Below are 17039 nucleotides of genomic sequence, written 5' to 3'. Positions count from 1 at the left end.
ACCAAACCAAACAGAGCAGATCAACATTCCCAGAGAAGGAACAGAGGAAAGAAAGCTTTCTCCCAGAGGTGAAACAATTGCACAAAAAGTGCAATCTTAAAAATTGTACTGCATATCCAGGGCAAGAAACAGATGAAGGAGAGCTGGAAAATATTTTATGGCTATTCTAAACAATGCCAGTTAACAATAATACCCTAGGTGAGAGAGAGAACTTATAAAAATAATCAGATGCCCAGATATCAGCAAAAAATTTCAAGCCATAGTAAGAAACAGGAAGATATAGCTCAAAGAAACAACTTAAAACTTCAGAGGAGACACAGAATTTGGAACAACTAGTCAAAGATGTTCAAATAAATTTTCTAAGTCAATTCATGGTGATGAAGGAAAATATGGCTAAAGAGATCTAAGAAGATAATCCGTGAGCATAAAAAATTTGAAAGTATAAAAGAAACAACAGAAATTACAGGATTAAAGGCACAATAGGAGAGATAAAAAATATACTAGAGATACACAACAATTGCTTATCTGTATATGGTGTAAGGTAAGTGTCTGATTTCGTTATTTTCCATGTGCATATCAGTTTTCCTAACACCGTTTGTTGAAGAAACTATTATTTTCCCCATTGTGTGGACTTGGCCTTCTTGTTGAACATCAAGTGACTATAGGTGTGTTGGTTTGCTTCTGATAAAATTCTATTCCACTTCTTTATGTCTGTCTTTATGCCACTACCATGCTGTTTTGATCACTGTAGCTTTGTAGTAAGTTTTGAAATAAGAAATTGTGAGTCCTCCAACTTTGTTCTTTTCCAAAAAGGTTTTGGCCCTGCTATGCATATGAATTTGATCATTGGTTTTCCCATTTTTGCAAAAAAAACAAAAAACTTCTGGAAGTATGATCAGGATTGATTTGAATCCTAAATTGCTTTTGGTAGTATTGACCTAATATCCTATAATAAACTACTTTGTTTAAACAAGCTATTTGAAAATAGATGTGTGGTTCTTCATATTTCAAGTCTCAGTCAGATCACCATTTTCTCTGGCAAGTCTTCTTGCTCTAAAGGTAGACCATACTTTTCTCCTTCTAACACTGTTCATATTTGCGTAGGTATTTTTAAATGACTTGTCTCCACTGCTATACCGTAAGTTCTATGGTTGTGGGGGTTATGTCTGCCTTCTTTTTTCCTTTATATCTAGCACCTAGCTATTGCATGGTAGCTATAGTCATTCAATAAATGTTGAATTGGATCTTATTATTGACATCTAACTGACTTATGTTATAGCTAAAACTCATTTGTTCCTTTTTTCCTCATTAGAGATGAAAAATAGCTGCTCATTGTCTTCAATTTTTTGCTTAAAAACAAGGTTAAAAAGTAAACTGAGGGTGGGCCACGGTGGCTCAGCAGGCAAGAATGCTTGCCTGCCATGCCAGAGGACCCAGTTTCAATTCCCAGTCCCTGCCCATCTAAAAATGAAAAAAAAAAAGTAAACTGAACCAAAGTAAGATTACTAGAAATTTGGGAGTCATCCTGATACATTACTAAGCCTTTGTGAATTCTTGAAGTTGCTTGATTTCTTTAAATTTTCCCTTTTTAAAGAAAATTATAAGGTTTTTGGTTAAAGATGAGAGATTAACCGTATGCTCCTCACTTCTGCCTCCCCAGACCCCACTAAAATAGCAATAATAGATATATGGACCCACAAGAACAAAAAGAAAGGGAGCCTATGCCCAAGCATAAGGAAGAATGTGACATTAATGGCTGGGCAGAGGAAATCAAAGCCCAAAATGTGTATAGCGTTTATGGACCAGAGGGTGGTCATTCCTCCCTCCCTACAGTATGGTTTTATCAGGCACAGCAGATGGGTGAGGGTAAGGTTAGACAGTGGTGATCTGGGAAATGTTTCATGACCAGCTCTCTGGGGAAAAAAATAAAGAAGAAAAAAGTGAAAAGAAGGAAAGCCCTTATTTGTAGCATTTACTGATTCTGTGGTGGAAATATACCCACCATGGCCAATTTCCAGCTACCAATACCACTGAAGGCAGAACTGGGGAGAAATGTATACATTTGGCTCTCATGGGCTGGTAGGAGCAGGCTCCAGCACATCACTGGATGTAGAGCCCCAAAATAGGGAAAATTGTTCAAATTTAGTTGATAAAATAGTCAATCCTCACGACCTACCTCCCTCATATATGCAAAGAATCCCACCCATCAGCACATACACGGAAGAGACTGAGAAATTGATATGAAATCAGGGAAGGAACCCTCAGGCTTTAAAAAGGCATGAAGAGCACCAGAAAGGGACTTTCTAGGTATACGTAAAGAACTTTAATTTTTTAGTATTTTTATATGTATGTATGTGTGTGTATAACATTCAAATTGCTTTGAAGGACTAGTGACTAGTTAAAGCAAGTAATAAGAATGCCTGGTGGGGTGTATGGCAGGATGTAAGAACAACATGAGCACGAAGGGTCCAAGGGGAGAAACAGACCCATCCTATGGTTAAGGCTCCTACATTGTTCACGAATTAGTACAATATTGTTTGAAGGTTGACTATAATGACTTAAAGATTCATATTATAAATTCTACTAAAAAACATGAAGAGGTACACATAAGAAGTCAATAGAGGAGATAACATTGATACGAAAAGATGATCAATTCACTTAAAGAAAGCAGGAAAGGAAAACCAGAGAAGCAAAGAATAAATGAGGTAACTATAAAGCAAATACCTAGATGAAATACTTTACCACAACCATTTCAATAATTACCTGAAATGTAGGTGAGTTAAACACTGCAATTCAAATGAAATAGAATTAAAAATCCAGTTCCTCAGTTGCACTAGCTACATTTCAAGCGCTCAATGACTACATGTGGTGAGTGGCTATCGTACCAGACAGTACAGATACGGAATATTTCAATCAGCACAGAAAAGCCTATTGGACAGCTCTGTTCTAGAGGCCAGCTAGTTCAGGACAAAACAGGAGGATGGGGCACTCCAGGAGGAGGATTCAATAATGAGAATGTGTAGATGCCAGACAGTACAAGTGAGCAAATTAGGCTAGTAGAAATTTCAAGAAAAATAAAACATTTATCAGGAAAGTAAACATGGTCATAATGTATTGGACTCTGTAGTGAACAATATTTATATGGGCAAATTTATGTCAATCATGATAACTGATTTAATCTAAAATATTGAGATAATGGGAGAGAAGGGAGGTGGTGCCTGATGAGAGAGCACTAAACCTCATCTAATGTAATGAGAAACTAATAGATAACAATGAATGTTAATAACAGTAGGATACACATATTTTGGGGAATGCAGAGTTGACTAGCATGGGGAGGATTTCCCTATGTTTCTAGGGAATAGGATGGTGGGGGGCAGGTGGGGTAGCGTAGAGGATTGCTTATTTGTGATAAAGCTTTTGGAGGTATTTGACTTTTTAAAACATATACATGTATTAGCTTGGTAAAATAAAATATTTATACCAAAATATAGACAGAATTTAGTTATTATTTAGCCCTTTAATAGTTGGTCAGGATATTCAAGTAGCTAATGGGACCATTAATGATTTATGGAACCTCTGTGTGATAATTAAATCTGTTTAATTTACTATAAAAATGTCTAAGTGACAATTGGTTTGTGAATTGCCAAGGATTTGTCTATTTGATTTTCTTATTTTCTCAGCTATCTGGTGAAAAAAGAAGTCATCTCATAGAAGGGGAGAGAAAGCCATTTATCCAATAATAATCTTTCAACAAACTATTATTGAGTACCAATTATGTGCTGGACATGGGGCTAATCGTGGAGGCTGTGAAGAGTGAAAAGACATGTGCTGGAGGTGCTGACCTTGCATGCTGAGCCCTTCAGAAAGGGAAGCAGGGCGATGCTGGGTGGCTCAGGAATCTAAGGTCCAGAACACTGAACACATGGTAGACATGGGTTTTGTCCAGAACCTACCTCTGCCATGGAACAACTGGATCCCTAAAGGAAGAGCCCAGAGAAGACCGATTTACTCCCTGGAGAGTGTGAACCACTAGTTCAGGGAATCTAAGCTCCAGGTAGTATACAGCAAGGAGAAATGGTCGCTTCCTCTTTATACACAGGGTTACGGAGAAAAAAAAGACTCCGGTTAGTCAGGAAGACGCTGTCCTCCCCGCTACGTGGGACCTGACTCCCAGAGGTGTAAATCTCTTAACAACACGGGTCAGAACTGCCTGGATTTGCTAGGACCCAGCGTTATGGGATTGACAAAGCCTTTCTGACCAAAAGGGGGAAGAGAGAAATGAGACAATATAAAGTTTCAGTGTCTGAGAGATTTCAAGCAGAGTCTAGAGGTTATCCTGGAAGCTATTCTTATGCATTATACAGATATCCCTTTTTAATTCATGGTGTATTGGAGTGGCTGCAGGGAAGTACCTGAAACTGTTGAGCTGTGTTCTTGAACCAGCTTGAACCAATTGTATAATGATATAGTTTTTACAGTGTGACTGTGTGATTGTGAAAATCTCATGTCTGATCCTCCTTTTATCCAGGGTATAGACAGATGAGTAAAAAATATGAAAGAAAATAAATAAATAATAGGGAGAATAAGGGGTAAAATAAATTGGGTAGATTGAAATACAAGTGGTCAAAAAAATATGAGTATTTTTTTTCTGGAATGATGCAAATGTTCTGAAAACGATCATGGTGATGAATACAGAACTATGTGATGATATTTTGAGCCATTATTGTATACCATGTATGGACTGTACATGTGTGAAGATTTGTCAATAAAAAAATATATATATATAAAAAGAGAGAGACAGAGAGAGGCAGAAGCAACATGCCAGAAGCAATGCTGCAGAGATGGGAGACACCTGAGAAAGCATCAACCACCATGAGTCTCCTCAACAAACCCAAGAGTGAGATGACCCTGGAGATGCTGAGGTGTTTAACACAGGTCCACTCTTCATGTTCACGCAGGAAGTCAAGAACAGCACACAAGGGCTCATCAACTGTCAATGACAAGAAGAAGCTCCTGGTGTGCATGCAGGCCTTCGGCAGGCACTGCCACATGGTGCCGGAGACCGTGAAGGAGACGTGAACTGAGGTTCCCAAGAGCAGCAAGGTCAAGAAGATGCCCAAGCCAGTCAACAAGGACCTCTGCACCTCCAAGATGTTCTTCCACAGAGACTCAGTGAGCTGGTCCTCCAGAACCAGCTCATGGCCGCCAAGTAAGGGCCTCCTCCCTGCTGCCAGAACTTCCCGCCCCCAGTACTGCCGAGACCTCACCCCTTGTTGGAAATAATAAGAAAGTTGCTGTGTTTATTTATTTATTTTTATTTGTTTGTTTTTAAGAGTTAGTAGTGGGGTGACTGTGCTGCCACTTTTGAGTTGTCTGATCTGAGGCAGGTACTTACTGCAATGCTTCTCAGTTTTTTTTGTCTAAGACACACTGACAATTATAGGAACTTTTGGCAACACACTTGAAAAGAGAGAATAAAGACTCAAAATGAAATTGAATAAGTTGGAATAATTAAAATATAGTCATTGCTACCATATAAAAATATTTTCCAGGGTCTATAAAAGCACACATAGTTTCTTGTACTCTTAATTTCAAAGGTTTCCTTTGAGCAGAATGTCACCTTTGAGCAGAAGTACCCTAATGAAGTTTATGCACACATTCCGATATATATGCACACGCACACACATGCATATAATCTCCATCCTTGGGGCCAAGCATTTATATATTTCTGTACATGGTGTTCTCTTTGATGACTTGCTTTTACACTTTCCCTCCTATCTAGTCTAATGTGCAACAAGATTCTTCCCAGTTCTATGTCTTGCATGACAACCCACTCAACAAAATGCTCTGTCAGGCAATTAACAGTCTGAAGTTTCTGCTCAGGCACTAAGTTGTAGCAAAAGGAAATTTGATAGCCTGATCAAGATTTGGCAAGCACCAGGAAAGAATTAAGGTTCACAGACAGGCTGTAGTACACTGGCTGGAAACCACTGGATTAACCCCTCTGAGAAATGTCATCTCTGGCCCTGGAACTGAGAATGTATAGAATGATTCTCCACAGAACTCTTCTCCCTCACAACTCCCAGTGGAGTAAGTATTAAGATTCAATTTTTCTGAAGAGGAAACTGATGTTTAGCAAGGTTAATCCAATGGTTCCACTTGATGGTAGCAGAACAAAGAAGATTTTTTCCATTCCTTCCTCCCTGTTCTTGCCTGTCTCTGTGCATATACTCACACAATATACCTCCATTGGTCATCTAGAAATGACAAGAGAGAGCTGCCTTGTCTTCACAGTCATCTGAAATTGACTTGCCCAACCGTCAGGAAATAGGAAACAGTGATTGCTGGAGTACTTGAGATTGTGAAATGTTAAATCAGTTGTCAATAGTCATACGAGTGAGTAAGCAAAAGCATGATGTGTCCAGTTACAAACTGGTAAGTGACTCCGCAAAGTTGCAAAGTGGTAAGTGACTCAGGCATCCTAAAAGTCTTTTTTTTTTCCTTGGTTTTAAGTTTTAATTTGGGCATTTGAAAGCACTTGGGGATTAGAAGTTGTTTTCCTTTTCTTGGCTAATGATACCACTAGCCACTTTGTGATCAGAATCATGAATCTGGGACTGCTTGGATTCCTTTTCTCTTACTCCATTATTACCTTTCTTTCCTCATCATCCTTTTCCAATCCATCTAATTCACTGATTAACATGAATTTCAAGATACCTTTCATATCTTTCCATCCTACTGTCAATATGAGTGTGGACTTTCGGGTCAGACTGCCTGGTTGAATCCCTGGTTCTGCCTCTAAGTCTCTGTGATTCCTTTTCCATCAGTGGTGACCCACTGACTCAGCCAGCTTCAGCCTTGGGTATGTCATGGCTTAAGCCTTTCCCATATAGGTAAACAGCATATAGCTTCTTGCTTATTTATTTATTTTTTCTAGTAGGGTTAAACATTTTCTTGTTGTTTAGCTACCATATATAATTTCTTGTTGTTTAGTTACCATATATAATTCCTCTCTGTTCACACCCTCTGCCCATTTTCAAAACTTGAAATATTAGTGTTATTTGTATTTTATTTAATAATATTTATATTCAACTTCGAAGTTTCTCTTTAGAAGGACTTTAATAATATTTCCTTATTTCAGGTTACTCTTTCGAAACACTAAAATGAGAATGAAAATTAGTGACATAACACTGCCAAAAATGAAATATCACCCATAGGTGGGGTTTCCCTAGAAATTATGTATATAAAATGAGTAAACCTTGTCTTTAGAATGTTAATGCTGATATGATATGATTATCAGTAGGAGTTATTATTTTTAATAAATAACACCAAAAATGTCATAAGGCATGAATTTACAAAGAAAAGTAGAAAAAAATGTTAGCTGGCTTCATCCCTCTCCTCCCTTTTGCTCCATCAGATCCTATTATCAGGCTTTCACAGAGAATGCCAGGTTCTATGCAATATGCATTTTAATATACCCTTAATTATTTGTAGTGGAATAAAATGGATACTTCATTGTTATTATCACTCAGAATATAAAGGAAATTTCTTGGCCCTCTATTTATATTATTTAATTCACTAGGCAAGTATTAAGGGACAGAGAATATCCCCCCCTTTTTTTTTAACTGTAATCTCTCCTATCTGTTTTAAATATAAAGTTATGCCTTCCCTTTTCAAGTTCATTTCTTTCAGGTAGATGAAAGTCCTAGTAAGCTCAATATTGGCCATTTGGAAACACTCCTGATTCTTGATGCCCTGAGTTTTCCCCATTGCTTGTCAGCACTGGAGACCTATTGCTTCTTGAATGTACCTCTGAGTGTCTTACTTGAGTTCCTATCTATCCTCTTAGATTAAAGCAAATCTTTATCACTTTCCGTTTTCAGCAACCAACTATTTCCGTAGCTGCAGTGACATTTCTACACAAGGAAGGATGCGTGCTGCCCATCTGTCATGTAAGGACATAATGTAGCTAAACCAGCTTCCCTGTCTCTTACTACATTGTGAGTGATGAAAACACAAAAACCTGGGCTAGGTTTCTCCTTGGGGAATTGGTGGGAAGAGATACTCATTTGTATGTTACGCTGCCAAGAAAATGTGAACCACAACCAACAGATTGCAGAAGCACCTCTGTAAGGAGATGCAGATCCAGGTTTGAAATGCCTTCAGCTGCCTCTGATTTGAAAGTCTGAGCTCATGAACATGTCATTTTTTAATCCCTGACTCAGTGCATCAGGGGGAGTGTCCCTGGACAGTGTGCAGCACGGTGGATGGAGGCCAGAAGGTGTGCACAAGGTGCCTGCTCTGTATGCTGTTGACCATGGAACCCTGAGCAAGTCTCTTCGCTTTATCAAAATTGATTACTCATCCCTACAATACAGAATTGGGCTTAATTGCCAATTAATTGGGCTTAATGGCTTAATCACTATTTCTAACCTTCTAATCGTTACCATGCCATTTACTTAGACTTCTCTGAACACAAAGATGACAGACACTATTGACTTGTTTTTGGCTTGAATGTGGCTGTTAGGGGGCATTTTTTTTGCTGCACAGAAGAGTCTGCCCTAATTCATCCATGCTTTCTCTTTCAGATGCCTACCATTGACCAGTGGCACAAATTTGCTATGATAAAGCGTATATTTTCTGATTGTAGATTGAATCAAACTAATATACACATGAAAAATCATAGCCCAACTTGTGGCCAGAGAAAACCCCTGAAAAGGGTGGAGTTGTGACCAAGATGCTTCTTTTGATTCTTTGGTAGATTGCATTATTGTTTCCTGTTTTTAAGATCCATTCTCTTAGCTGTGTCTCCATTGATGCTGGGCTTGTCCAGGTGACTTACTTTGGCTAATAGAACATTTCCAGTTGTGCTACACAAGTAGAGACTTTACTTGTTCTAGCCTGGTGTCACTTGCCCTACTGCACTCCTGTCATTTATTATAAGAAGAACAAATCCCTAGTAGCTGCTGGTCCAAAGAGAATGAGAGACTCATAGAAGAGACCTAAACCCAGCCTGCAGCCTGAAGCAGAGCTGGCCTAATGACCCATGAGCAAGAAAAACAAATATTTGTTGTTGTAAGCCACTGAGATTTTGAGGCTGTTACACAGCAAAACCAGACTAGAACACATTTTTCTAAAAACTTAAAATTCCACAAAAAAGGATTTATTCCTTTGGCTTTGCTTTCTTTAAAAATTTCCCTAACTGTGTTAAGTTAAAAAATAAAAAGCTTTGTTTGTGCTTTTCACCTTATTTCAAATCATTTCTGGAGAACATGTTGTAGGAAGGAAAGACAAAGGGAGGAAAAGACATGAATGTACTAGGGACAGAGGAGCAAGGATATAAGGATGAGTTATGCGGATGATGGGCTGGGGACAGAAATAGACTTTAGAAGCCAGAGACAAACTTTACCAACTACAACTTTTGGCCTGGTCAAAAGTTTCCCTGGACCTGTATCTGGAGCAATGTCAGGGTTCTGTCCTAAGCCTTCTTCTCTTTTCCCTCAGCAATACCCTCTGAGCAGTTGCATCCACTCTCACTTTTCCTACTTAGAGTTACCAAGCCTGTATCACTTAGCATGTCTTTCTGTAAAGCAACAAATCTGTATATCTGGCGATCTCCACTTGGATGGCCATGGACCCTCAAACCCAGCAGTCCCCAAAAAGCATGTCAACCTGTCTGCCCTCCCACTCCATTCTGCTGCTCCTTCCTCTGTGTTCATTATCGCAGTGGATAACACCCTGCCCATGGTATTGATCAAATGATTGCCAGAGTGTCCTGCTCAACTTCTCCCTCTGTCCCTCACCTCTTATAACCAATAAAACTTCCCTTAACATCCATCAATTAAAACTCTTCAATGGCACCCAACTGCTGTCAAGATAAAAATCTAAACTCCACACCAGATAGCTTCTACACCCCTCAATCTCTATATTTTGCACTTCCTCCAAAGGAACCCTGGTGAACTTTCAGTTCTATGTTCTAACTACATCCTCTTTGCTTCTGGATTTCTGTGTGTGCTCTTGGTTGCTTGGCATGTCTCTCTAACCAGCCTCTTCATAACCTGGTTTTCCTAGATAATTCCTATTTCCTCTTTAATCTTAACCTAGATCAGTGGCTCTCATCTGGAGGTGATGTTGCTCCCAGAGGATATTTGACAATGTCTGGAGACATATTTGGTTTTCACAACTTGGGAGAGGGTGCTACTAGCATCTAATTGGTAGAGGCCATGGATACTGCTAACCATCCCACAATGTCCCCTATATGAAACATCCCCCACAACAAAGACTCTTCCATCCCCAATGTCAGTAGTGTCAAGATTGAGAAAACCTGGTCTAGATTTCACTTTCTCTAAGAGCCTTTTCCAACCTTCCTAGAATGGTTTAGGTGACCTTTCTACATGGCCTCAGGCCCCTCTCCTTAGTCTTAGTATTTCACCTGCTGCATGGATATTTCCTATTCATTTGTCAGTCTCTTCTTCTAGAATGTGAGCTTTTGGAAGCCAGGAACCATTTCTTGTCTTCAGTTAGAGTCTAGTAATAGCAGCTGTTCAATATATATTTGTTAAATGAGTGAAGGGATGAATAAATGAACATTTATCCATTTGGGGATCGTACAGTCCATTTTTTTTCCAGAAAACATGTTGTCTGTATGTGTTATAAGCCTGTCTTCAGAAATCCAGTCATGGCAAAGGAAACCAGACCCTGAGTGATGAAGATCAGAGTCAAGAACAGCCCTCTAATCCATGCCCCTGCAGCACCGCTAGAAAAGCATTCTTTCAGAATTCTCTTGTAGATGTGGGTCATAGCAAACCATCAACCTGCCTAGAGCAATGAGTATTTGAATATTTATTTTGTTTTCTAGTGGTTTCTCTTGCCAATAATGCTCTGGTCACAGAGATATCCATACCCATGGTCTGATGTGTGCTGGAGGATTATTATTATTATTTATATTTCCATGACCTGATTTTTTGCATTAAATAATAGCCGAAACAGTTTGCATCATGACTTTCTTTTATAGATGAAAATGCCACATAATGCAAGTAAAAGCAACATAAGCCAATATATTTCATTGCCCAGCACCATAATCTATTAAGCCTGAGATATTTTCAAGGAATTGCCTTAAATCCTTTGGTGGGTTAAAGTCGCTTCAGAGGGATTAGTGGCTTAGAAGTAATTGTTATTGCTAATATTTTATTTGAAATGTCCTGTTCAGCAAAGGTAATGTGACATTTTGCTCACTGGAAATGCTGTCTTTCTAGGAAAAGGGATGAATTAAAAGGTCAGTGCCCAGGAGAGGAAGGGAAGGGAGAGTGTAAGACAAAGGACCTGAGTTGAGGTGACCTGCACAAGTTAGCAGAGTCTGAGCTGACTTTCACATGGACTGTGGGAGCTGCAGTTTTAATTTTCTGTGAATTGTGAAATTAATCTAGATAGTTAATCAGCTCTAAAAAGAAACCTGATCTTTACTCTCTCTCTCTATCTCTCTCTCTTTTTTTTTAATAAATAAGGAAAATGAAGCACATTGAAGCACACCTTTGTGGGCTCATCCTCCTATGCCAAGGCAGTATATGCAAGAGTTCCTCGGGCATGTCTCTCTGTCTGTAGGCCAGTGGATCTCAATAGAAAGTGCTTGAAAAATCACTTGAGGCACGTGCTAATAAATGAATATTCCCTGGATTCAATTTCCACCAATTCTGATTTTGTAGTTCTGAGACAGACCCAGGAATCTGCAGTTTAAAGAGAGCTTTAGGGGATTCTGACGTAAGGTTCCTTCTGCTACACTTGGAGAAACATTGGATTAACCAGTCTTTCTTGCCCATTCCTCATGCTTTTCAAATTTATACCCAAGGCCCAAATGCATTCTCTGAGTTCCAGACCCATATATCAAAATGACCATCAAAATCTCCACTTGAATGCCTCAAAGATACTTCAAACTCAGCCTGTCCAAACCCTACCTACTCTTTTTCTAGTATTTCCTACCCCAGTAAATGGCACATGCAGTCAACCATTTTTACAACGCAAAAATGTAGATATCATCTCCCTTTCCCTCTCTGCAGTCAGTCCTTCATTGCCATCGTTCTGCTCCCAACTTGCATCATCTCTTGTCTGGGCCACAACAATTGCTCACTAACCAGTTTCTGCATTCATTCTTCAATCTCTTCTGCAAATGAGCCAGAGGGATCTTTGCAAAGTATGAATATTAATGTTGCAACACTTGTTGCTAAAACACTTCAATGACTTCCCATTGCTGCTATGATCAAGATCAAAATTCTTTCTTTAGCTCACAAATCCCTACTTGGTTGGGCTCCTGACCACCACTGCAGTATTATCTTCCATGGTTTACTCTGTCTGTGCTCTAGCCACACTGCATTTCCTTAAAGTGCACTCTCGTCCCTTGGCCCAAGTTCTTTTGCCCTGGACCAGTTTTTCTGTCATGTCTCATCTTTGCTAGTGAACACCAATATCTCCTTCAGATGACATCTCAAATTTTGCCTTTGTGACCTACGGTAATGTGTGCTCCCTTAAATACTTTTGAACAACTGTATGCTTTTTAAAGTGTAATCAATACAATAACTCCTGACACCAACTGCAATGCAATTCTGACTCTGTCTAGAGTTCATTCAAATCACACAGGTTAAGAACATAGTCCCCACAAGACTGCTCTCACTTCAGACGGCAGCTGCGAGTTTGGGAATTCCCAGAGCTGCCCTCACTTATGACCAACCGGTTGCAAATCTGGGGGTTTCCACCATCCCCTCAAGTTTGATAATTTTCTAGAATGACTCACAGAACTCAGGGAAATACTACCTACAAAAGAGGAAGAAGACAAAAAGAATGAGTACCTAGGGTGAGTTTGGGGAGGGTCTCAAATGCAAAGCATCTTGTATCTTCTCCACGTACAGTAAGAACTTCTCACCTTCAGCATATCGATGTTCATTGATATCAGTCATGGAAACTCACTTGAACTTCAGGTGTCCAGAGTTTTTACAGGATCTCATTATATAGGCATAATTGATTGAATCAATATCCACATGGTTGAACGCAATTTCCTGCAGGACTCCCCACCCCATAGGTTGGGCTGATAGGAAGTGGCTCTAAGCCCCAAAGACCAATCATATGGTTGGTCTCTTTCTGGTGTGGCCAGCCCCCCCCCCCCCCCCCCACCTTAAGACAACAGGTATGGTCAGTTCCACCCTGAATCATCTCATTAGTGTAAACTATCAGGTGGCTTTGGGGCCCACCATGAATAATAGAAATCATTTCTATCACAGAAAATTCCAAGGATGTAGTGATACATTCAGTTCTGTGAGTATTTGACCAGTGTCATTCTTTCCCTACACTGTAAAGTCCTAAAAGGCAGAAGTTATATTTTTCCTTTCTCACCAGTATCCCAATGTCTCTAATAGTGCTATGTGCATTGAGGTACTCAAAAAATGTTGGTTGAATAACTGAATGTGTATTGTATGGACATATCATTGAAAAAATAATTTCTTTTGAACTTCTTTAACAGAGAAATCAGATTAGACTGGCAGAAACAGGCATTGGGAACTTCGGGCAAAGTAAAGTGAAGATTATCTAACTAATGACCATAATACTCCACTTCAGTTAGATAATTAAGGCAGGTAAGAGAACATAATTATAACTTTCAAACACATCCATTAAGTGTACACAAACACTGTATTAAAGTATATAATTTTAAGCTTGAGTTTGCTTCTCAGTGATAGAGGGATACGTTTTTAATATATATATATATAATAGCGAACCTGATTAAGAAATCCTTAGATTGCACTCAGCATTAAGAATATTTCGAATAATGAATATCTTTTGGTTTCTTATGTAGAATCTGATGTTAGGTGTCATCTTGCCGGGCGATTTCCTTTACAGTGATATCAATTCAATTCATGGCAAGAACGATACGGAGTTACTGGCTCACCCAGAGAATCCTTAACCCAACTTTCATGCATACTTTGAAAATATTTTTTTTGTACCACAAGATCAGCTCCAGAAGTCTTAAAGCTGTTGGGATCCTCTGGATGTATAATTGCTGCATGCATCTGTTCAATGGATTGACATTTTAGGTCACCAGATTCTGTATACTTTTAGAGTTGATCATTTACTTGTCACAACTCTGGAGTGCTTCCCCGAAGAAGGCTAGAGTCTTTTTCAAATAGAAGCCACTGACTCAAAAGATGGAAGGAGACAACTTCAAAAAGAACTTCACATTAATGGCCAAAAGGGGAAGAGGTCACTAAAAAATAGTAGGTGGAAAATATATGAATCATGTTTGTAAAATAAAAAACACGTGTGATATTGTGTCTATTGCAAATGTTTGAAAAATAGTCACTTTGAATCCCTATTTCTGGTATTGAGGAACTCAATCCAACAGGAGAAAATAACTCCTTCAATGTTACTGCTCCAGAGGGAAGGGATCTCCTTACTTCCAAAAGTATCTGGAGGACCTGCTAGCTTCTGGTTCCTGTCTATGAGTAACTGATGGGACCATCTTCAAAACTATTTTAAGGCAGGGAGGAAAAACACTGGGTTTAACATTTTGTGTGTGTGCCTGCATGTGCCTGACATTGTGCTAGACCCTTTTATATAAATCCAAGGTTGTAAACTGGAAGCTCGTAGACACATTTTATTTGTCTTATATAGTGATGTTAATAAGTATTTTAGTTTCAACATTTAAAAACTGGAGCATTTCCTGTAAAAGCTAGGTTGTCTGGCTTCTTTGTACAATCGGAAGATCTGACAACGCTGGCCATTATAGTGTTCTTTCGCATTGTGATTGGCTGAGTCAAGTAAAGTCTACCTTTAGACAGGCCATGTCCACTCTAGTTTACCTATTCTGATTTGCTAATTTATGTTAACCACCCAGCTTTTACAGATCTTTTTATTTGTGAAATTATTTTTAAAATTTCAAAAAATTTCTAAAAATCGAAGGATGAAAGTTTCCAGATTGAAAAACTACATCCGGGTGCCCAGCACAAGCCCTACCATAAAGCATATTCTTGCAAAATTTCAGAACATCAAGGGACAGAGAATAGATAAAAGCTTTCAAGGAAGGAAAACAATTTATTTACAAAAAAAGAAGAATCATATTAGCAGGAGGATTCTCAATGGTTGCACTAGAAGCTAGCAATGGAAATGGGGGAATACCTTCAAAATTCTGAAGAAAAATTATTTCATGCCAAAGATTATATACCCAAATAAACCATTTGTCAAGGAGAAAGGTAGGATACAGACATTTTTGGATGTGCAAAGCCTTAAATTTCCTCTTATCCATCAATTTTCCAGGAAATCAATAGAGAAGTTACAAAACTAAAATGAGGGAGTTAACTAAGCTAAAAGAGATGGGATTCAGGAAACAGAAGATCCAACACCAGAGAGGCAACGGATTCCAGGATGAAAATTGTGTATGAGGTACAGAAGACAGCTATAGGTTGGAGCAGGCCTGAAGATACTGGGAGAAATGTTTCCAGGAAGTTGAATTTGATAAGTTATCTGCTAGGTTTAAACATTTTAGGAGAGATTTAGACATCTGGGGTGGGGGTGGAGGAGGTGGAGTTTGGGGTTAACATTCAATTCATAAAAAACTGAGGAAACGTACCCTTACAAAGATAGTTTTTAAGTTCCTTGAGGTTAAAAAGTTATGCGAGAAAGAAATCATGGCACAGAATTTTTATAATAATAATAATAATAATAATAATAACATAAATGTTAAAATGGCTCCAACCAAACTTATGGCACAGAACTGCTGAGAAGTTGGGAAATGGAAAGGGCATATGGGTGAGTGGGGAGAAGGTAGGAGACGAGAGAGAGAGTGAGAAGAGTGGGAAGTAGACGACGTCTAAAATAGAAAAATCGAGAAGGAACGGTGTGATCGTGTTTTTCGGTAATGTTGATGTAAATACTGGAGGACAGTTCAAGAAGATTGCTTCGTAGAATCATGCATGCCTTTCAACCATGTGTGAGTTTACCATTCATATAAAATGAGAAGTTAAAAAATATAAGGAAAATACTATGTAAAGCAAATTGATAACGAAAGTATTTGTTTAATGGGGAAAATGATGCTTGCTCTAAAGAGGTCAAGGCTGGGTAAGTGTGTACATGGCTGGATAGCCATCCTCTCTCAAGTACACAGTGAGCCAACACTCCATAGGCTTGTTCCTAAATCATCTTAGTGACCTAGATTGGTTTAATAATTCTACAGTCTTCATCATGGCCAGAGGTGCTTCATCACCAGGGAAGGATGCCTAAAGCTTAAAGATAAGAAGGTAATAGATTTGCTCATGGCTCAGGACCTGCTTCCTCCATCTACCAAGAAATAGTACTTAGAGCCAGATACATGCTGAATTCTTTGCAGATTAAAAAAAAAGTAATAATAGGCTTCTGTGTTATATAGCACAGTTACCTTTGGCTAAAATCACCCTCTTGACCATTTATTACTTTTCTCCCCAAGCCCTGGGCCCACCTGAGAAGCAGATTGATCCATTTGCAAACCCCATTAATTACAGATTTACAAGACATCACTTCTCCTACTCTCCTTTCTCCAAAAGGAAAACTGTGATTTGTTCTCTTTTCTGAGACCTAGACAGAGTAAGTTGCCCAGGTAATATTAACATTTAGAATACACGTTCCCTCAAATGACCTGTTTCATCACAAGAACCAGATATTAATAACTGTTAAAAACATCCATTCCTGGCCTCCAAAGTTCCCTCTAAAGACTGAAAGAGAACAGGGTGAAAGTAAAGGAACTTACTTTATTCTTGAGACTTTGTAAGAGAAATTTTCTCAAATATTGGAGAATTCGGGCGGGCCACGGTGGCTCAGCAGGCAAGAATGCTGGCCTGCCATGCCAGAGGACCCAGGTTCGATTCCCGGTGCCTGCCCATGTAAAAAAAAAAAAAAAAAAAAAAAAAAATATATATATATATATATATATATATATATGTATATAGGAGACTTCTTCAGCATTTCTGTCATAGAGATTTGTGTGTGTGTTGAACTACAGTTATTTCCATTAACAACACAGTCCTACA

At 38.8% G+C, this 17039-nt stretch overlaps 1 long non-coding RNA gene and 1 pseudogene across 1 annotated transcript in view; both read left to right on the top strand.

Moving 5' to 3' along the window:
• The window catches only part of LOC143646275 (uncharacterized), a 31455-nt gene extending 17843 nt beyond the window's left edge, over positions 1–13612 (top strand). The window contains exon 3 of the long non-coding RNA XR_013157438.1: positions 13508–13612. This is a non-coding gene — a long non-coding RNA (uncharacterized LOC143646275). The remainder of the gene's footprint in view (positions 1–13507) is intronic.
• On the top strand, positions 4873–5213 carry LOC143646274 (small nuclear ribonucleoprotein Sm D2 pseudogene; annotated as a pseudogene).
• Positions 13613–17039: the final 3427 nt, after the last annotated feature.

Source organism: Tamandua tetradactyla, chromosome 9, assembly GCF_023851605.1.
Source record: "Tamandua tetradactyla isolate mTamTet1 chromosome 9, mTamTet1.pri, whole genome shotgun sequence".
Taxonomy (NCBI): domain Eukaryota; kingdom Metazoa; phylum Chordata; class Mammalia; order Pilosa; family Myrmecophagidae; genus Tamandua; species Tamandua tetradactyla.
Note: the sequence above shows the minus strand (reverse complement) of the source record. Positions and strands in the feature narration are given on the sequence as shown.